The sequence below is a fragment of the Anabrus simplex genome, chromosome 1, assembly GCF_040414725.1.
Source record: "Anabrus simplex isolate iqAnaSimp1 chromosome 1, ASM4041472v1, whole genome shotgun sequence".
In the NCBI taxonomy this organism is placed as follows: Eukaryota; Metazoa; Arthropoda; class Insecta; order Orthoptera; family Tettigoniidae; genus Anabrus; species Anabrus simplex.
The window spans coordinates 1,210,818,111-1,210,841,352 of record NC_090265.1 but is presented as its reverse complement, the minus strand read 5'-3'; positions in this window follow the sequence as shown (position 1 = coordinate 1,210,841,352).

Sequence of the window (23,242 nt, the reverse complement as noted above, 5' to 3'; positions counted from 1 at the left end):
GGAAGCATGTTGGGCGTGGACTCATCAATAGAGTGATTGATCTTCTTTTCTTCGTGCTTCATCTCCCCTGCGGCCCTAGAACACGTTCGCCTGATACGTAGTTACATGCTGCCTGCATGTCGTGTAGCTGTTAAAATCTGCTTCGTAAAGTTATGCTGTGTGTTATTACCTAGTGCTTTAGCTGCTCAGAAGAATATAGCAGCACTTGTCGTTGTTGGTGCAATAAAACGAAAACTGAGTGACAAAGACCGTAAAATAAACAAAGGATAAAAATGTATGTATATAGTCTAAAATAAATATGAATTGTCAAAACATATTACAGGTGTTGTTTAATCCTACAGCATGTCCTAGTGACTTAGAAGAAAGGAAACGTAGAGGATTAAAAGAAAACACACATAAGATTTAAAGTACATCCTCTTTATTAATCCATGAATTAAAGCTGTTATTAAAACCAAGCCATTTAACATACAGTTTATTACCACGACGTCGAATAACACGTTCAACTAAATAGTGATCAGGATATTTTGTTTTCTGCAGTTCTTCGATGTAGAATCCTCCTTCAATAGGCTGTCCTCTGAGATCGCGAAGTAAATACGTAACTGGATTAGTAAGCTTAACACTTCTGATTTGAAAAATTTCAGTGCTCCAGTTAGGTGTGTATCCTTTTGCAAAGATAGACTTGTGTTTGCTGATGCGAACGAAATCACCTTCTTTAAAGCGATAGCGACGTGGATCAGCTGTTTTGATTACAAGATGAATAGCATCTAGACGAGGTGTATTCTTTGTAACAAGACGTGGCTTTGTTCCGATAGTGCGATGAGGTGTATCGTTGTAGGTAGATAAAAGTCTAGGTAGCAGATCAATCCAACGATATGAACCTTGCGCTGTAAATTCTCGCCACATCATTGTTTTGAGTGTACGATTAAAGCGTTCTACAACACTTGCCTTGAGATTACTGAACGTAGAGTAGTGTTGAATGCCAAGTAACTTGAGGTAAGAAGAAAAATCCTTGTTGTAAAACTCTTTACCTTGATCAGTTTGAAGAAGCCTTGGGCAGCGTTTCGATTCTTCAACAATATGTTTAAATGCTTCTTTAACTTGAGCTGCTGTTTTAGAACGCACGGGCTGTGCAAAAGCAAACTTTGAGTACACATCGATAACAGTAAGTAGATACTTATAGCTCTTATTACTAGAAGCATATGGAATCATTTCTACTAAGTCTGCTTGCCAGAGATCATCTTTTCCTCGTGTAATAACGCGTCTGCGACAGTAGGTGCGACGTGCTGGTTTATGTAACTCATGTGCGATGTTTACCTTTACAGGTGAGATCTTCTCTTGACGAGCCATTACAAAATAATACCGGCATAACGTAGTTCTCTTTCTATTTCTAGAATTTCTGATCCGTGACCCGTGTGACCAGCCTCTTGCGATGCTCTTAAAAGTTGTAATCGTTCAACGAGTAAGTTTGGGTCATTCCAGTATCTTACATCCACATACGGCAACAAAGGCTTGTAGATAACGTCTAGACTACGTGCAGTCGGAAACAGCTTAGAAATAAACTCACGATACATGTAACTCTTATTCGCATTTACAGCTTCTGTTCTCTTGTAATTACGTCGTGTTGCATCAGTAGCAAAAAGTATTGCTTTATACTTTTTAAGATCATCTTGTAAAATTATATCCTTGTCAGGTATTCGTGAGAAAAGAAGTTCTAAGAATCCTTTCGTAGGTTTATAGGTAACACCTTTTACAATGAGTTTGTTGCTATTAATCTTAACATTTGAATTTCCTATCCGGAAACAGTCATCTTCGTAGCGAATACCATAGGTAGTGTCAGCTTGTCCTGTAAAAAGTTTTTCTATATAAGGTGCAAAGAGAGATCCATAGGTATCTTGAATAAAAGTTCTAAACTGATTGCGATACTCTGGTGTAATCATCACCTCAGACAAAGATGGTAGATTTTGCGTCGATGTAGTAGGTGTTTCTGCAATAACATCTGTAGTTAAAAACTCAACACGCTTAGATGGTGATGCATCATTAAGTTCTTCTTCTTCTTCTTCCTTATCTTCCTCTTCTTGATCTACGTCCTGCTTCTTCTCTTCCGTATCTTCTTCATGCTTTTCTTCTTCATGCTTCTCTTTATGATATGATGTTTGCATAGAAGCAAAACTTGAAGTAGACTGCGGTAATGAAGTAGAATTAAAAATTTCTTTGAGTGGTGTACTTAGTTGTGTTTTTAAAAATAAATCCGTGTCTGCTTGAATACGTTTAAGCTCTTTAAATTTCCGTCGAATATTGTTTCGAGCTTGGATGATATGTTTTGTGATCTCCTTGCTAGATGTTAACATGATGGTGGTTTTTAATCAAGTAGTTACTGTAATTCTGCGTTAATGCATATAAAATGATCGAAACCCATGCGATATCGTCCATGCTGTACATCACTTTCTTTATCAATAACTAAAAAGCTGTAACGGTGTAATGACCAACATTTAGCACACATACGTTTAAAGTCATCGAATGTCATATCAGTGTTAACATGATCGTTATACACATGTCGCATGTTGCGCTCATCTTGCCGAAAAAGCACAATAACATTTGCGTTGTCGCGTATCAACTGCTTGGGCACACGAGAATAGGTTTGGCACAAATAGATGCAATCAACATATTTATGTCGACCCATACTAAAGAATGCACGAATAACGTTTTGCTGTTCTGTTGCGACATCATCAAAGATCATTAGAGAATTAGGAAGCACATCGTCTGGTGATGGTACTTGCTCATGTGAATTAAATTTAAAATATCTTATTCCATCTTTAACTAGATCGTGCATTACAGTTTGTAGAATAGTATATAGCGGCTGATAGAGTGACTTTGCGAAAACGTAAATATTCTCGAAGCGTATACCATTTACAGAAGTAATAAGTGTGAGTAAAAGATTTGTTTTACCACATCCCGACGGACCTGATATAATACATCGAACAGTAAAAGGAAACAACGTTCCATGACGTTTTCTTGTAGTTGTACTAGAACTAGGTAAGAGATGTGGTACAATGTCGGTAACAGGTAGCGTGTCTTGCTGCTTTATAATCTTCATGATAACTGAATCATAAAGTACGTAATAGTAATATATATATTAAACGAAACAAGAGGCAACGGTTAGTTTATGATTTGCTCTTGACTAGTAAAGTCGTGTCCAGCATGGTGAAACAACGATATCCAAACGACATGAAGAAGAAGAAGAAAGTAAAAACTGTTGGATGGAAAGATGTTATAAAGGCTGCGCAAAAAGCTATTCGAGGGGAATACAATCCTCGTGTAGCTATTACTAAGGCGTTACGCGCAGCAAGAGCGAGAATTTCTCCAAAGTGCAGAGCAATATTTAGTAAACGTGCGCGAATTATTCCTGTACCAAAACGAGGAGGATTTCTTCCTGCGCTGTTTGCTGGCTTAGCAGCTTTAGGGTCATTGCTAGGTGGTGCTAGCGCTGTAGCGAGAACTGTCAAAGCTGTAGAAGAATCGAAACAACAGTTGAAAGAGAGTGAACGTCATAACAAGACGATGGAGGCAATTGCGTTACGAGGCAAAGGTGTGAACATGAAGCTAGCGCCATACAAGAAAGGGCTTGGTATCTACATTTCTCCAAAAAACGTCTACTGAATGCACTGCCATATCGAGCTCTAACGCATGATGAAGTTTTTACGTTTGCTAAACAACTAGGAATTCATTATTTTCGAGGAGTGTATATGCGCGATCAACTACCAGCACGTCCACGTGAACGTGAAAGTGCCGTAATTAACTTGGACGACAGTCGTGGACCTGGATCTCATCACGTTGCTTATGTAAAACGTAAATCTAAAGTATGGTATTTTGATAGCTATGGAGATTTACCTCCTCCTTTTGAGCTCATACGTTATTTCGGAAGCAGTGCAGACATTGTTTACAATAAAAACCGTGTGCAAAACTTTAATACACGCATGTGCGGACGATTATGTCTTATGTTCTTATATCAAACCCAGACAGTAGAGAAAGTGTATTAGTGTCTACGTGATGACGAACAGTGAAAGAACGTTTGCTGTACGTGGAGAAGGACCTGAAACAACCATCTATTTTAATCCGCCAATCGAACTTAGTTATCAGCCGCATAGTCTTGGACTAGTATCGTTTGAAAGCTACAATAAAATCTATAATGTGCGTGATGGTTTAAACAAGTTCTATTACGATGAGTATGTGCTAACACTACCCTCAGGTAGTTATACAGTAGATGATATTCACGACTATATTGAAAGTACGTTAATTGATCAGTTTGGGGAAGATAGTTTTAGTAATCATAATTACAAGTTCTCAATCACTATAAGCAACATTACGCATAAATGTGTTATTGAATCATCATTTAAGATTGACTTCAAATCACAACCTGATTCGATTGGACCACTGCTTGGATTTTCATCGAGGGAGCTCCTACCGAACGTACGTTACGAGTCTGATCAACCTATAAAACTCTTCGATGATTATAATGTGAACATTACTTGTAATATTATTACAGACTTGAATAGTAATCTACAACCTTCGCACGTCCTGCACGACTTTATTGTTACAGAGGAACGTGGATATACTATTTGTGAGAAACCAGCAGTAGTTCTTTATCATCCTGTGTCTGTAAAACACATTAGCAACATTACTCTTAGACTTGTAAATAAACATAATCAGCTTATTCATTTAGATCAGCACGCGTACGTAGCTTACAAACTACATCTTAAACCAGTATGAAAACCATCTATAAAACACGGTGTACATTCCGAAGACATACTACATGTGTGCAGAGACTCATCGAGTTAACAGATACCCATAAGCAGATACTCCAAGATTTAGGATATACACTACTACAACAGAATGGAAGAAATGCTAGACATTACGAATACAGCAGAAAGTCGTGAAGGTGTAGTACGAAGTGACCTTCATTCCTATCAACCTTTCACGTTTGGATTAAATAACAATGATGAAATTCATTTTATTATTAATCAACAAGATGTTTACACCTTACCGCACGAAAGCTACCTCTATATTGAAGGACGATTAGAAAAGTCTGATGGAAGTGGACCAAGCACTTCACAACTAAACAACCATGCTCTAGCTTTTCTCTTTTCTGAAGCGCGATATGAAGTAAATAATGTTGAAATAGATCGAACGAAGAATGTTAGTATTACAAGCGCAATGAAACTCTACCCTTCTTTCTGTGATGAAGAAAGTAATCTTTTGCGGATGGCTGGATGGTGTCCAAAATCTACTAACAACTGGATGATTAATGAGGATGGAACTTTTACGGGTATGTTATCACTGAAACATATTTTTGGATTCGCAGAAGACTTTACACGTATTATAATCAACGTAAAACAAGAGCTTATTCTAATCCGTGATCGAAGTGATTACAATTCTCTTAAAGCAGTAGAAACACCTGTAGAATCGAAAATATCACTGCATCGTATACTGTGGCGGATCCCACATGTAACCTTATCTGATCGTGAAAAACTTCGATTGCTCAAGATTGTAGAAAATGATACACCATTACATATACGTTTTAGAAGTTGGGAGCTGTACGAATATCCTGTGTTACCACCTACAAACAAGCATAGCTGGGCTGTTAAAACATCACGTTTTACTGAGAAGCCCTTGTACATTATTTTTGGATTTCAAACTAATCGTAAATTCAATCACGAAAAAGATAGCTCACTGTTTGATCACTGCAAATTAAGACACGTTAGACTATATCTCAATGGAATTACGTATCCCTACGAAAACATCGACATTAACTTTGAGAAAAATAAGTTTGGGATGCTCTATGACATGTTTTGTAAATTTCAATCATCGTATTATCAGAAAGAAGATCGTCCGCTATTTACACCTCAAGAATTTAAAAATAAAGCACCGATTGTAGTTATAGACTGCTCTTATCATGAAGAATCTATAAAAGAATCTCCAGTTGATATTCGTTTAGAATTTGAAACATCTGAAAACATTCCTGCTAACACAGCAGCCTATTGTCTTATTATTCATATGAGTGATGTTACTTACCATCCGCTAACGAATATTGTTACGAGACTATAAATAAGAATAGATCTTTATCAATTTCATTAGTGTGTGCTTCGACATCGTACGCTATGGAACAAAACTGTAAATGTGCATGCTGTTTGCATGCTCATACGCAACATCTTATTTATGTTTCACGAGTGAGTGAGGCTATTAAGATGTTCTATAAACGTAGATCGTCGATGCCGAAACATCTTATTCAATACTTACCACCAGGATTTTTATATACGTACGCTGCCTCTTACGTACATAATTTTTGGGACATCCTTCCTCTACACAGTAAGATGTCAATCGAAGTAGCTTTATGCAGAACTTGTGAACGACATTACAAGCATCGAGGAGAAAATGGTGATGATGATTGGGATGGACCAAATCCGAGGATTGAACACTGTACGCAGTGTATGAATGAACTTTCTCTAGTACCTCATGATGATGATGATGATGATTCCGAAAAGGAATAACAGCAAGGTAAGAAGTATATGATCTTCTCTGTAAAGCATAACATACTTAGTATAATATATTTCTAAATGCTTTGTTTAATTTGAATGTTGCAGGAGGCATTTCAGAAGCATACGTTGTTAAGAAGCACACCAACCTTGTCAGCAGCAAAAACGAACACTGTTGTAGTACATTTGTAAATAAATATTTGATCGCATTCAAAAAATGTTGTACTTATTGCATTGCTTTGCACCGACTTACTCTTAAGAAAAACGATCAGGTCTAAACATGCACAATGACGTCATCACAACAGCACGTGCTTACTCTAGCTTTCCCGATGCATGTTTAAACTTGTTCGAATTTACCGCCACGACATTCCTTTACACCAACTTACTCTTAAGAAAACGGACAAGTCTAAGCATGCATGATGACGTCATCACTGCAGCGCGTCCTTACTCTAGCTTCCCCAATGCATGATTAAACTTGTTCGAATTTACCGCCACCACATAGAGTGCAGCAGCGAGGTAAGCGATGTAAGATGGCAGTAGCTAAAGATGGCAGCACGGTGCTCTGTTGATTAAAGATGGCTGCCTGTCAAAAAGATTTTTTCAAATTATCCGCCACCACATAGAGTGCAGCACTGAGGTTTGCGATGCAAGATGGCGGGTGACAGCTTGTCAAATAGATTTTTTGTTTCAAAGGTAAGTAGCTAAAGAGGGCAGCACTAAGGTTAGCAATGCAAGATGGTGGATGACAGCTATGACGTAAAATATTACCCGCAAGATAGCACCACGATGCTCTTTTCATTAAAGATGGCAGCTTGTTAAATAGAATATTTCAAATTAACCGCCTCAAAGGTAAGTAGCTAAAGAGGGCAGCACTGTTCTCTCTGGATTAAAGATGGCTGCTTGTCGAAAAGAATTTTTTCAAATTATCCGCCACCACAAAGAGGGCAGCACGGTGCTCTCTTGATTAAAGATGGTGGATGACAGCTGAAGAGCGAGTAGAATTTGTTTCCAAATAAGAGCACGTAGAATTTGCCGCCACCACATAGAGTGCAGCACTGTTCTCTCTAGATTAAAGATGGTGGATGACAGAAAAGCGCATAGGTTTGTAAAGCACGTGGAATTTACCGCCACCGCATAGAGTGCAGCACTGTTCTCTCTAGATTAAAGATGGTGGATGACAGAAAAGCGCATAGGTTTGTAAAGCACGTGGAATTTGCCGCCACCACATAGAGTGCAGCACTGTTCTCTCTAGATTAAAGATGGTGGATGACAGAAAAGCGCATAGGTTTGTAAAGCACGTGGAATTTGCCGCCACCACATAGAGTGCAGCACTGTTCTCTCTAGATTAAAGATGGCGGATGACAGCTGTCAGAAAAGCACATAGGTTTGCAAAGCACATGGAATTTACCGCCACCACATAGAGTGCAGCACTGTTCTCTCTGGATTAAAGATGGCGGATGACAGCTAACGAAATTGCCCGCATGATAGCAGCACAGTGCTCTATTGATTAAAGATGGCGGATGACAGCTGTCAAAAAAAAGCACGTGGCTTTGTTTCCCAACAAGAGCACATAGAATTTTTCAAATTGCCGCCACCACATTTCAAAGGTATCTAGCTAAAGAGTACAGCACTGTGCTCTGTTGATTAAAGATGGCGGATGACGGCTGTCAAAAAAGCGCGTGAGTTTGTTTCCAAACAAGAGCATGTAGAATTTTTCAATTTGCCGCCACCACATAGAGGGCAGCACGGTGCTCTCTTGATTAAAGATGACTGCTGTCATGTGGAATTGCCTGCCACCACATTTCAAAGGTAACTAGCTAAAGAGTGTAGCACGGCGCTCAAAGATGGCTGCTGTCAAAAAAGCATTTTTTCAAATTATCCGCCACCACATTTCAAAGGTAAGTAGCTAAAGAGGGCAGCACTGTGCTCTATGGATTAAAGATGGCGGATGACAGCTGTCAAAAAAGCACGTGGCTGTCAAAAAGCACGTGGATTTGTTTATCTCGAGCTAGTGAGGTTAAGTTGGTAGCACTAAGGTTTAGGCCCGCCAAGATGGCAGCACTGCCGATGACAGGTGAGGAAAGAGGGCAGCACAGCGCTCTGTAGTTTAAAGATGGCGGATGACAGCTGTCAAAAAGCACGTGGCTGTCAAAAAGCACGTGGCTTTGTTTATCTCGAGCTAGTTAGGTTAAGTTGGTACCACCGAGGTTTATTCCCGTCAAGATGGCAGTACTGAGGTTAGCGATGCGTTGTTGTCTGTCAAAAAGCACGTGGCTTTGTTTACAAATCTGTCAAAAAGCACGTGGCTGTCAAAAAACACGTGGCCTTGTTTACCTCATGCTAGTGAGGTTAAGTTGGTACCACTAAGGTTTAGACCCGTCAAGATGGCAGTACTGAGGTTAGCGATGCGTTGTTGTCTGTCAAAAAGCACGTGGCTTTGTTTACAAATCTGTCAAAAAGCACGTAGCTGTCAAAAAACACGTGGATTTGTTTACCTCGCGCTAGTTAGGTTAAGTTGGCACTACTGAGGTTTAGGCCCGTCAAGATGGCAGTACTGAGGTTAGCGATGCGTTGTTGTCTGTCAAAAAGCACGTGGCTGTCAAAAAACACGTGGCTTTGTTTACCTCATGCTAGTTAGGTTAAGTTGGCACTAGTGAGGTTTAGGCCCGTCAAGATGGCAGTACTGAGGTTAGCGATGCGTTGTTGTCGATGACAGCTGTCAAAAAGCACGTGGCTTTGTTTACAAATTCAAATCTCCCGCCAAAATTCAAATTTCCCGCCAAAATTCAAATTTCCCGCGGGCGGCGGCGGCGGCGGCAGCGGCGGAGGAGGAGGAGGAGGCGGAGGAGGAGGCGGAGGATGCGGCGGAGGCGCCAGAATCCCTGCATTATACTACTAAGGATAACATTAGTGGTTCCCATGTGGGAACAACAGGTTTAAGTGGGTTTGAACCACACTATTGAAAAATTCTATTACAGCTAACTATTTATTGTATGAGGTACGCAACATGGCAAAAATTTATATTAATATTATCTTTCGCGCAGCTGTGAGCTTGAATCTGGGAGATAGTGGGTTCGAGCCCCACTATCGGCAGCCCTGAAGATGGTTTTCCCTGGTTTCCCATTTTCACACCAGACAAATGCTGGGGCTGTACCTCAATTAAGACCACGGCCGCTCCCTTTCCACTCCTAGGCCTTTCCTATCCCATTGTCGCCAAAAGACCTATAGCCTATGTGTTGGTGCGACGTAAAGCAAATAGCAAAAAAAAAAATATTACCATCGTATTCTATATTAAACCCTCTCCAGTCACTAACAGAATTGCTTTTATATCTAGATTGAAGAGCAGAAGGTGAATCAGAAGACTGCTGACAGTAAATGTTAAAATACGGGTTTATGATGGATATTCTATGCCATCAGCACACTTCTTCACAATACTGTAGATATACCTGGACTACACTTGTCAGATATGAGGAACGACTGAACACCTTCGACCTTCTTTCTCTAAGGGAGATCCTCCCAATATCATGAAGAGACACAGTATCCAACCCAGGTGTCCTGCAGCGTACCCGTCATAGATGACTCAGATGGATGCATTATGTAATAAGGATGGGCTTTTGGACATTGACCGAATACAAAAGACGTCGCCTTATGAAAAACTATCTGCAGAAACGAGGCCAGTCAGAAGGCCATTTCTTTGCTTCAAAGATGCCTGTAAAAAGCCATGAACAAGGTTGATATTTATCTCAGGGAATGGGAAACCATTGCTGACGACCGAGATGTTTGGCTACTGGCTGTGAGAAATGGTTGCAGAGAGCGGAGAGTAAGTAGAATGAAAATCCAATGGCAAAAAGGGCCAGAATGAAAGAAGTGTTTATTCTGAGATCCCTTGTGGTTTACCTTCAAGCACTGCCACTCTAGAGTGGGCCCCTTCAGTCGCGTAAGCAGCTGTACGAACTGAATCAGAGCTCTACATCATTGTCCTTCGAGTACAAACGGATGCTTGTTACTTTCTGTGTAATCTACATGGGCTAATGTTACGTATATTGAAACTACAGGGTTACTTCTCATTCTCCATAGCAAATGTCAGCTGACGACAAGAAATTGACAAGAATGAACTAAGTAAAGTTAAATAAATTCTCCACCTAAGGCTCCTTACGATTTTTGGACTAATGTGCCTCAGTGAATAGTAGAAGAAAAATCAAAACTTACGTCTTGCTTATCTTCTAATTATTTGTGTGACGATTCATGCAGGATATTTTCCAAGTTTTCTTTGTTCCTCCTTCTCAGCTCCTGTTATTATTGAACCGTTGTTCGTATATCCTGTAGCGTGTTGAATAGAATTTCTTTATTATTGTTGATTTCTGCCAAACAAAATTAGATTACTATTCCGTTATATCCAATTGAAGGCGTCTTTATTGAGTATTTATGAAGTATTGTGCACTTAGCAGATTAATATGTCCCTCTTAGCAATGTTACGATTAACAGCAGGAAACTAAACACAACGTATTGACTAGGAACTCTCATTAAAGACGTCATTTGTGGCACTATCAATTGCGGTCACACGCTGCATTATTCCGGACGAAGCATGCTACAGTACAGCGTAACAAGCCTGTAACCTACAAATCACTCTCTGGTCCGAAGAGTCTAATTGTGGTTCTCCAACCTCATCACAATAAACAACTAGATTTACATATGAAACGAGCTACAACCACTCTTATCAATGTTAAATCAAAAACTGGATGCGAGTTTACTGCAGTTTCATTAACAGGTTATTCTGAACGGGATAACTCAGTGGCATGCTCACTAACAGCAACAGTTTGAAACTTATTTCGTGCACACGAGGCTTTCAAAATATCAAGTCACGTTCCTAATGTCTGCATTAAATATACAATCGCAGGTTAGATTATTTTCATAATAATTACAGTTACATAAAAATGAAACAAACGATTATCATTTCTAAAACGGTTAATTTGGCAGTTTATAATAAGTTTACAGTAGTTAAGAGTTTAACCAAAAGAAGGCTTATTAGGACAATTAACGAAAGTTAAGAGACAAATACTAAAATAATATTAGTAAACAATATTATAAAGAACAGAACCTGCAGACTGTCGCTTACGTACACTGCGATGTTGGGTAGGTAGTTTGCCTAGGTTTCTGCAGGAGAACACGTGTTCGAACGACTAGATACAGTAGATGAGGCTATATCATCGTATATGGGGAGGGAGGGAATATGGTGTAGTTACGACTTCCCGCAGACAATGCGGGGAGCAACCCTCTCCAGGGGACTCTATGTCTGTCAACCAAGGAGCCCAACCTGTATCTGGCATTGCCGGGCTCCTCCCAGACATATATGCGTGGTAAATTTGGTCTTTTTTTTTTTTTTTTTTTTTGCTAGTTGCTTTACGTCGCACCGACACAGATAGGTCTTATGGCGACGATGGGACAGGAAAGGGCTAGGAATGAGAAGGAAGCGGCCGTGGCCTTAATTAAGGTACAGCCCCAGCATTTGCCTGGTGTGAAAATGGGAAAACACGGAAAACCATTTTCAGGGCTGCCGACAGTGGGGTTCGAACGTACTATCTCCCGAATACTGGATACTGGCCGCACTTAAGCGACTGCAGCTATCGAGCTCGGTAATTTGATCATTCTTGGCATTATACATAATACTCGGATATTACTCATGGTTATCAGTGGAAATGGTTAGGACGATAAATGTGTTTGAATGTATCATATTTACCGGATATTATGAATAATTTTCGCCTCTTACTTGCAATGACCCTTTACTTCTCATTATTAATGAAACAATGAAAATCTTCACCACTGATTTGGAAAAGTTAGATTTATGTTATATTGGTAATTATTTTTGCAATGAGCATCTCTTTTCCAGTAAAGAAACCATACATCTGTATTTATAGTTGCAGTTAGCTTGTATTTCTGTTTATCATTCTTAGTAAATTGTTTATCATATAAACAAACCCGTTTTAAAAAACAACATAAAATTACTGGTAAAAACTAGTAATTCATCAGCAGTTATCGAACTTACCAATATCAGAGGCCATTATTGATAAGAACTGTGTATTGTGTATGATTACGAACTAATGATATTTTCCTTAGCATGTACAGTATATGGAGATCCCCCTACTGTTTAATAAGTACTAGTATGAATCCTGTCTTCGACAGTCAAAATGCTATTTGAAAATGAACGATTTAATGTACTTAATTATATGAATAAAATTTGCCCTTCCCATATATATATATATATATATATATATATTGCCCCCTTTATGCCGGGCTCAGCTCGCCGGAGAGCGAGGGTCTCAGTGGTGGACCGTTCGCTATCGGCTGCGCAGAAAATTTTAAAGGCAGGGATAGATGAAGGACTAGCGACAAATGAAAGGAGACTAAATTAGGTTTACACATTTATTAAACTAACACTCTTTTAAAGAAAACAATTAAATTAACAAAATCTGGGTTGGATTCTTGAAAAACATCTTCTCCTCGTGCTTTCATTCGTGAGGGATCTCGCTCAAATAAATTTTCAATGATTGTTCTTTTCTGCAATAATAAATATAGAAACCATTAACTTACTGAAAAATTGATTGGAAAACAAAATAATATCTAATATCCTTCTCTTATGATGATAATCCAATTATTAAAATTAAAATCTTCCCTCCTGGGTTTCAATTATTTTCCAAGAAAATGACTATTTTCTCCTCCTTATTTAAATTATTGAAAATTATTTAATTCATTAATTTATGATTAGCAAGTCTTCCCTAGACTTTCCTTTCAACAATTACTTCGTTTATATAATTATTGATTGAATAAACTTCTTCTAATAACTTTTACTTGAACTTATATCACCTTAACTTTTGCTCAATTTTATGCAGAAAGTGACTGTACAACATCTAACAATTAAATCTCGTGACATCAGTCCACGGACGTTGCCTTCTCTTATTCACTTTGAGTTAGTAAATTAGGCCCTAATCAACCTCAAATTACGATAAAATCTTCTAAAGATCCAAAATTGATCCAATTACGGGCACGCGAAATAATACAAGTCGGTCAAAATTTTGACGCACCTAATGAAAATTACCTTCACAAAATCGTACATGAAATATTCCAAAAAACACAGAATAGGATCAAATCTCACATCACACATTCACACAGGGGTACACGGCGTTATTATAACATTATTTACACGAACACTAACCCATTATTATTAATTTTAGGATTTTACTGCGAATTAGGGAAATCATTCTCCAGATGACACTATCACACACATCCCAGGTATCAATTCAGAGTGTGATAGAATTAAGGTTATCACTTATACAAAGAAATTAACTATACAACGATGTTCAAGGAGTATTTTAAACAGAAATCATCCTAATTTAGCGAATAGAATAATTGTAACACAGGTCAAAATAATAGAATACGCGCTAACGATACATGAGTTGCGGCATTTATTTTTATTCATCATAATGTCGTGGCTCTCAATTATTCTGCACTGAAGCTCGAAGAAATCATGTCCAGTGACACATCTCTTCCCAAAATTGACTCTAATGGGTGCATAAATCATTACTCAAAATATAATGCCCATCTGCAAGTCATACTCAAATTCATAGCGCAGAAATATACCTATAATTCGTCGATACTCCGTCCGGAGAATTTGCCATGTTCCAGGCTTACTTTACATAAAGTGAGCACACGATAATACTTTCCAAAAATAACTAACATTAAACTCATGACCTTATTAAATCATTTTAGCCCGTAATTAGCTTTAATTATTTTTACTCATTATTATTATTATTATATTCCTGACCTGCATAATCTCATTCGTAAAGTTGTCGTGTGAAGTTATTCGGATGACTCTAAATAAATTCGAACCCATAAACATGTCGTACAATCATAGAATGAAATTCTACACGAAGAAAAACACTAGAACACTGTCCTAATTTGTTTTAAATAACTTTCAAATTATTTCAAAACTAATCAAAATTAACGCGGGGTTCATTTAATTTTTATCTCACCTGTCTTCTAAATTCTTAGGACAGTTAAGGTCTCTCTCGATGACTCACATTCATTTCTAACTAATAGAGCAAACACACACTCATTCCAAGGGTTCTAACTACCTCTCACCAAAGAAAGAAGAATGAAAAATCAAACTACTGCAAAACTAATAGAAATCCAAAGGAATAAGTAAGGCTACGTTTACAGATATTTACAAAGATAGAAAGCAATTGAATTCTTAAAGAATACTCATGTGACTGGTGTGAACTGGATTGTGGCTGATGACCTAGCACGTGGTCACATCACCTTCCATCGAACGAAGTCTCGCCCATGTCCGATGCCTTACATGTTTAGTGACTCATGGAGGCGTTGACGATGTACAGGAACTTGCAGTATTCTTCGTGGAGCTGGATAACCATCTTGCCGTAAACTCGAACTCAGGACGTTTCTTCTTCCAAGTTCTTGTAGAAAGCTGAAACTAACAAAAAGTCTTAGAAATAGCCCAGGATTCACTCTCGATGCTTTATAATCTGGCTGAAGACACTTATCTTAGAACAACCCTAAATTAATCGTAGTGAAATTTTTCGAGTGTCTGAATTGCTGTTTATATAGTCCTCGATGCCTTCTCCAATGTAAAGTCTTCCGATGAAGCAAACGACGTCCAGTCTCTTCGGTTGCTGCAGTCAGAGTAATGCTCAAATTTAGCGTTCAGAAGTATAAAACCCTCTACCAAATTTTCCTCTGGAATTACCATTAATTTCCTGTCGTAAGACATAGGTGTGTCTCTTAATTACATCTAATTGGTGGATTTGTTGAATTCCAGTGAAGGTTGTCACTTTTATTGGCTGCTCCAGTTTTACGTCACTTGACTTTCCATTTATTGTTCGATTGAGATCTGCCTGCTCGCCGTGTCACGTGGTACGCACACATGTGTCTGAAGGCCACATAACAGGAATTCCAGCCTGCTCCCTTGTGCTCTCTGTAGGTCGGGAAAACCGGTTCGCGAAGTGACTAGCTCGTACTGGCACGAAATACGGAATCTCACCCTCTTGCCGATTAAAATAATGTCCCAACACACTGATGAAATAAATCATTTTCTTTCTAATAAAATATTACCACTTTTGAAGGGGACATATTTCTCCCTTGGTTAAATAATGATTTGATCTGAAGATGGAATCATTATTACAGGAAATCTCCAATTAACATGTTCCCTGAAAATTTAGGTGGTAATCATGTGTCACTTCTATTTAGGGTTCTGTTCCAGCACGAAGCCTCGCGTTGTCTGCCTCGAGTGCAGCACCAAGCCGTCGAAGTTGATCCATTACCTTCTCTTGTAATTCACGGCATTCTTCACAAATCTCATCTTGTAAATTTACTTGGGTCGAAACATGGTGGTAGGTTGGATCTTCGTCTGTATCTGGCGGTGTTTCTTCTTCTATTCTACGGTAACCAGGATCTCTAGGTTTAATTTTACCCTCTAGGAAATCAATGATAGGTCTTAAGTCATTGTCTCTTTTTTGAGCTTGCCGTATATATCTGAGTTTTCTTAAGAACTCATGATCCTCAGGAACTAGTTCAAGTTGGTTGATTTCCAGTACTTCCTCATTAGGATTACGGCTCAGACAGTCGGCCAGTAAATTACTCTTCCCCGAACAATGTTCCAATTGAATGTTGAATTGTTGCACAATCATTGTCCATCGAAATACTCGTTCTGATGCCATAGTAGCCTTTAGCATGAAGGTTAAAGCTTTATGATCTGTTCTAATAATGATCGGAAATCCGTAGATGATTTTCTGCCAATATTTCAATGCAAATACTATGGATAACATTTCTATTTCGGTTACGGAATAATGCTTTTCGTGATTTCGTAATTTCCGACAAACGAAGGCTAGGTAAGTTTTATTTTCCGGCTTTTCTCCGTCTTCCTGGAATAACACAGCCCCAACTCCGATTCCAGATGCATCCGTTTGTAATATAAAGGGTTTTCCAAAATCAGGATATCCTAGCTTAATGTAATTCAACAGCATCTCTTTGGTCTTAGTAAATGCGAGGTCACACTCTTCGTTCCATTTCCACCTGTTGCCTTTTTTTAATAGATCTTGAAGTGGAGCTACCGTTTGTGTGTAGTTGGGACAATGGCTCGCAAAGAAGTTGGCCATGCCTAGGAACTGCCGTACTTGTTTGACACGTATCGGCCTCGGAAATTTGCTAATAGCTTCAATTTTTATAGGGTTCGGCCTTATACCTTTTCCATCAATACTATGGCCTAAAAATAATATTTCAGACTGGCAGAAGCGTGATTTCTTTAGGTTGATGTGGAACCCAAATTTTGAAAGATTGCTCAACAGTTTTTCTAGCTTAACCAGATGTTCTTCGAATGTTTCACTCGCCATAAGCAGATCAACAACATATTTAGTAATAAAACTCTTGACTTCATCCGTAAGGCATCTATCTAAGGCACGGATAAGAGCGGCCGAGGCGTTAGAAATGCCAAAGGGCAATTTTCTAAAAACGTATGTTTGCTGGTCAAACATAAATCCAGTCAATAATCTTGACTTTTCTTCCAAAAGAATGTGGTAATACGAGGAGGTAAAATCCACTGATGTAAATAAGTTCATGCCACGGAATTTTCTAAGGACATCCTTAATTGCTGGCGCCTGATCTCTTTCTGGTATCAGTTTGGAGTTAATATTTCGCGCGTCTAAACATATTCTCAGAGATCCATCTGGTTTATGTACCACCACTAAAGCACTTATAAATGGTGTACTGGACTTCATGATAATCCCGTCTCTCTCCATTTCTGCAATAATTTTCCCTACGCGAGAATGAAATTTCTCAGGGATTGGATAAGGCTTCTTTTTAAACGGAGTCCAGTCTGTGACTACTAGAGAATATTTAAAGTCAGGGATCTGGCCTGGTTTATCATCAAACACTGATTTATATTTTAACAATAACTCTCGGAGTCGGCCTCTTTCTTCTTCCGTTCCTATAGCTTGGTTAACCTTTGAGTTTATGAGGTCATACGGGTGTGTTGCATCGTCGCCCTCTTCTATAATATTATCCAGAGCCTGATTTACCTCTTCTGTGGCTTCCTGGTCTTCGGATTCCCACGGTGTCGAGGCGTTATTAATGAGAAACACACTCTGATCATTGATATCGGCTGGATTAACTATAGCCGTTTCCCATGTCTCATCCAATCGAAAAAGAATTTGATTGGAATTCAAGTCAATATTGGCATGGTAAGATGTCAAAAAGTCAACTCCTAGAATGATGTTAAATTTTATATTTGACATAGCCAAGAATACGTTCTGAAATTTTGTATTTCCAATTTCAACATCCAACAGTGTCTGTAGTTTGCAAGCCACAGTCTTATCCGGGATAATTCCTTTTATTTTAATGTGAGATACTGGTATAATCGGGATATCATGTCTGTCCTTTAAATCATTTAGGAAAGAAGTTGAAATGACACTAATTGTAGATCCAGTATCCACTAAACATTTTACTTTTACGCCACATATTCTAGCCGAAATTATAGGTAGTGTTTTTAAGTAGTTCGTGTTCGACTCTAGATTTTCTTCGAGTAGGTCATCTGATCTTGTCATCCAGGAATCAATTTGAACAATAATCCACTCTTGCGTTTCACTATTACTATAAGGGTTAGTGTCGAGACTATCTCCTACTAATTCAGGGGTTGTTTTTTTTTTTTGATGGCACCTTGATTGTACCCATCATCTTCCGAATGTCCTTTCTCTTCCCTTTGTTTTGCTCTTTGGTACTCCAAACTCTCCGCTCCAACAATGTCAGGGTTGACGTCCTGCTCATGTATAGCCCGATGCCATTTCTTACGTTCTTGACTGGACTGCTGGAGTTCCCGCAAATACTTCTCTCTCTCTTCCTCTCTCCAGTTTCTTTTCCGTCTCTCAGGTCTTCTATTCTCTGGTTCTCTTCTCCATCTGTCCGTATTGTTTTCATATGGTCTTCTTCGGACATTACGTCTGGAATAATTCCATTCTTCATCATCTCGACGTCCTGGTCTCGGAGATCGGTCTCTGGGTTGTCTTCCTTCGATATTTCTACCCCAATTTCTCCCTTGGTTAACAATGTTCCTTTCTTCAGATCTGGTAACATTGGTTTGGAAAACTTGCTGTTCTTGACCGGAATTTCGCCTCTGTGGTTCTCTAGATGTCATGTCGAGCTGTCTCAATATGGCTTCAGCTTGAATTGCGGTTTGTACATTTGAGGCAATCATAATTCGTTGCGTTTCTGCTGGAAGTTGCCTGGTAATAACCTTTATTAATTCAGCTTCCGATGGTGGTGTGTCTAGCTCTCGTAGCTTACGTAGCTGACTGGAGAAAAATTCTGAAAATCGTGTTGGCGTGGATAAGGCATACCTCTCAGCGTACAACTCTGTTTTGAGATTATGTTGAATGTCCGTGTTCCAATATTTTTCTAGGAAAGCCCTCTTAAATCCTTCGAAATTGTCGAATGAATATCGGAACGCTGTGAACCATGTCAATACAGAATTCTCCAAATATCTTTCCGTTACTCGCAGTTGGCGCTCTTCTGGTATTTTGTTGTCCCGAAAATATTCTTGTAATTCATTAATAAAACTCCTGGGAGTTACCCCTTTTACGTTATTAAATTTTTTTGGATGGTCTTCCTGCATTCGAATTATATTTACTATCTGCGTTTGACCTGACGTATTGAGTTGACTTACTCCTCCGCTATTATATCCTTGAGCTGGATTGGTGACATTTACGTTGTTATGGGCATTCATTTGGTCGTCCTGCTTCGGAGTTGAAGATAAAATTTCTCCGGATACCTTCTTTTCTAAATTACTTTGCCTCTCTAACAATGTATTGGTTACAATGTTATGACTTTCGCCTTGCAATTTAAGCAATTGTAATTCTTTAGTGAGTTCCTGAATTCCGTTCTGTAGTTCTTGTTTATAGGATTCCGAACTAGCTTTTACCTCTCCTATTTCTTTATCTATTGAGGTTTTCATAGTTTGCAAACTCTGTTGTGTCTCCTCAATCGTTTCGTAAAAATATTCAAGTCGCTCTGAGTTGGTGACTTGAGCTACTTTTATTTCAGCAATAACGCCCTTTTCTACCTGTTTCACAGTTTCGAAAATTTGAGTGAATTTCCTAGACCATGCTGTTTTGGTTGCTGTTAAGTCCTGTGCATTCTCATCGATTTTCTCCTCAATCGCTTGAAATTTATCTTGCACCTCGTCCTTATATTTACCTAATCCTTGCAATATCCCAGTTTGTACTTTAGCCAGTCTTTCACTAAATTCATTAGACATAGCTGACATGGCATTGTCTATTCCGACCTGGATTTCTCCCTTTAAATTTGAAAAATTTTGTTTCACAGATACCAATTCACTTTGAACTGAAGCTAACTTCCCGTTAAATAATTTAACGCCCATGTGTAGCTTTTCGATATTTTCCTCTGTCTTGCTTTGGATTTCCTCAATAGTGTCTTTGAGTTCCCTCTTTATTAACTCACTATTCTCGCTAAGTTTTTGTTCTAAACTTTCACTAAGTTTTTTCTCTAAATTTTCGTTATTATCACTGAGTTTTTGTTCTAATGATACGTTATTTTCACTAAGTTTTTGTTCTAATAATTCGTTATTTTCATTAAGTTTATGCACTAACAATTCATTAAGATTCTGCTCTAGTTTAGTTTGGTTTTCATTCATGTCCCGCTTTAAGTTATTTTGTAAGTCAGTCACTACTCCGTCTAAGAGTCTACGTAAATCCTCCATTGTTACAGTACTCATCTTTCTTTTGAAATAAACGGCAATTCAGACATGGGAGGACTAAGTTCGATGGCCACATACCAGAATCCAATTCATCAGTCACAAGTGGATTGATGTCACAGCCTTCAGAGAAGATTAACGTCGCAAAATACAATCCTACAGCCTAAGTCCAAATTATGCGGAAAATAGCCGCTACAAGAATTTTGACAACTATCATCCAGATTTTGTTTATAATTAAACAACAAGGCCCTTCCTAAACTTAACCTGAGTGTAGTTCGCCACAAAATTTTGGGCTAATAAATGTTTCAAAAATAACCTGGAAAAATTTTATTTGTCGCCGCATCTTGTTTTTGTCCAAACTCTGGACTACAAGATCGAGTCCTTTTATTGGTACAGCCAATAAATCGGGCCTAACCACGTTGGCCGCCAAATCTATACCTGCCCCCTTTATGCCGGGCTCAGCTCGCCGGAGAGCGAGGGTCTCAGTGGTGGACCGTTCGCTATCGGCTGCGCAGAAAATTTTAAAGGCAGGGATAGATGAAGGACTAGCGACAAATGAAAGGAGACTAAATTAGGTTTACACATTTATTAAACTAACACTCTTTTAAAGAAAACAATTAAATTAACAAAATCTGGGTTGGATTCTTGAAAAACATCTTCTCCTCGTGCTTTCATTCGTGAGGGATCTCGCTCAAATAAATTTTCAATGATTGTTCTTTCTGCAATAATAAATATAGAAACCATTAACTTACTGAAAAATTGATTGGAAAACAAAATAATATCTAATATCCTTCTCTTATGATGATAATCCAATTATTAAAATTAAAATCTTCCCTCCTGGGTTTCAATTATTTTCCAAGAAAATGACTATTTTCTCCTCCTTATTTAAATTATTGAAAATTATTTAATTCATTAATTTATGATTAGCAAGTCTTCCCTAGACTTTCCTTTCAACAATTACTTCGTTTATATAATTATTGATTGAATAAACTTCTTCTAATAACTTTTACTTGAACTTATATCACCTTAACTTTTGCTCAATTTTATGCAGAAAGTGACTGTACAACATCTAACAATTAAATCTCGTGACATCAGTCCACGGACGTTGCCTTCTCTTATTCACTTTGAGTTAGTAAATTAGGCCGTAATCAACCTCAAATTACGATAAAATCTTCTAAAGATCCAAAATTGATCCAATTACGGGCACGCGAAATAATACAAGTCGGTCAAAACTTTGACGCACCTAATGAAAATTACCTTCACAAAATCGTACATGAAATATTCCAAAAAACACAGAATAGGATCAAATCTCACATCACACATTCACACAGGGGTACACGGCGTTATTATAACATTATTTACACGAACACTAACCCATTATTATTAATTTTAGGATTTTACTGCGAATTAGGGAAATCATTCTCCAGATGACACTATCACACACATCCCAGGTATCAATTCAGAGTGTGATAGAATTAAGGTTATCACTTATACAAAGAAATTAACTATACAACGATGTTCAAGGAGTATTTTAAACAGAAATCATCCTAATTTAGCGAATAGAATAATTGTAACACAGGTCAAAATAATAGAATACGCGCTAACGGTACATGAGTTGCGGCATTTATTTTTATTCATCATAATGTCGTGGCTCTCAATTATTCTGCACTGAAGCTCGAAGAAATCATGTCCAGTGACACATCTCTTCCCAAAATTGACTCTAATGGGTGCATAAATCATTACTCAAAATATAATGCCCATCTGCAAGTCATACTCAAATTCATAGCGCAGAAATATACCTATAATTCGTCGATACTCCGTCCGGAGAATTTGCCATGTTCCAGGCTTACTTTACATAAAGTGAGCACACGATAATACTTTCCAAAAATAACTAACATTAAACTCATGACCTTATTAAATCATTTTAGCCCGTAATTAGCTTTAATTATTTTTACTCATTATTATTATTATTATTATTATATTCCTGACCGTGCATAATCTCATTCGTAAAGTTGTCGTGTGAAGTTATTCGGATGACTCTAAATAAATTCGAACCCATAAACATGTCGTACAATCATAGAATGAAATTCTACACGAAGAAAAACACTAGAACACTGTCCTAATTTGTTTTAAATAACTTTCAAATTATTTCAAAACTAATCAAAATTAACGCGGGGTTCATTTAATTTTTATCTCACCTGTCTTCTAAATTCTTAGGACAGTTAAGGTCTCTCTCGATGACTCACATTCATTTCTAACTAATAGAGCAAACACACACTCATTCCAAGGGTTCTAACTACCTCTCACCAAAGAAAGAAGAATGAAAAATCAAACTACTGCAAAACTAATAGAAATCCAAAGGAATAAGTAAGGCTACGTTTACAGATATTTACAAAGATAGAAAGCAATTGAATTCTTAAAGAATACTCATGTGACTGGTGTGAACTGGATTGTGGCTGATGACCTAGCACGTGGTCACATCACCTTCCATCGAACGAAGTCTCGCCCATGTCCGATGCCTTACATGTTTAGTGACTCATGGAGGCGTTGACGATGTACAGGAACTTGCAGTATTCTTCGTGGAGCTGGATAACCATCTTGCTGTAAACTCGAACTCAGGACCTTTCTTCTTCCAAGTTCTTGTAGAAAGCTGAAACTAACAAAAAGTCTTAGAAATAGCCCAGGATTCACTCTCGATGCTTTATAATCTGGCTGAAGACACTTATCTTAGAACAACCCTAAATTAATCGTAGTGAAATTTTTCGAGTGTCTGAATTGCTGTTTATATAGTCCTCGATGCCTTCTCCAATGTAAAGTCTTCCGATGAAGCAAACGACGTCCAGTCTCTTCGGTTGCTGCAGTCAGAGTAATGCTCAAATTTAGCGTTCAGAAGTATAAAACCCTCTACCAAATTTTCCTCTGGAATTACCATTAATTTCCT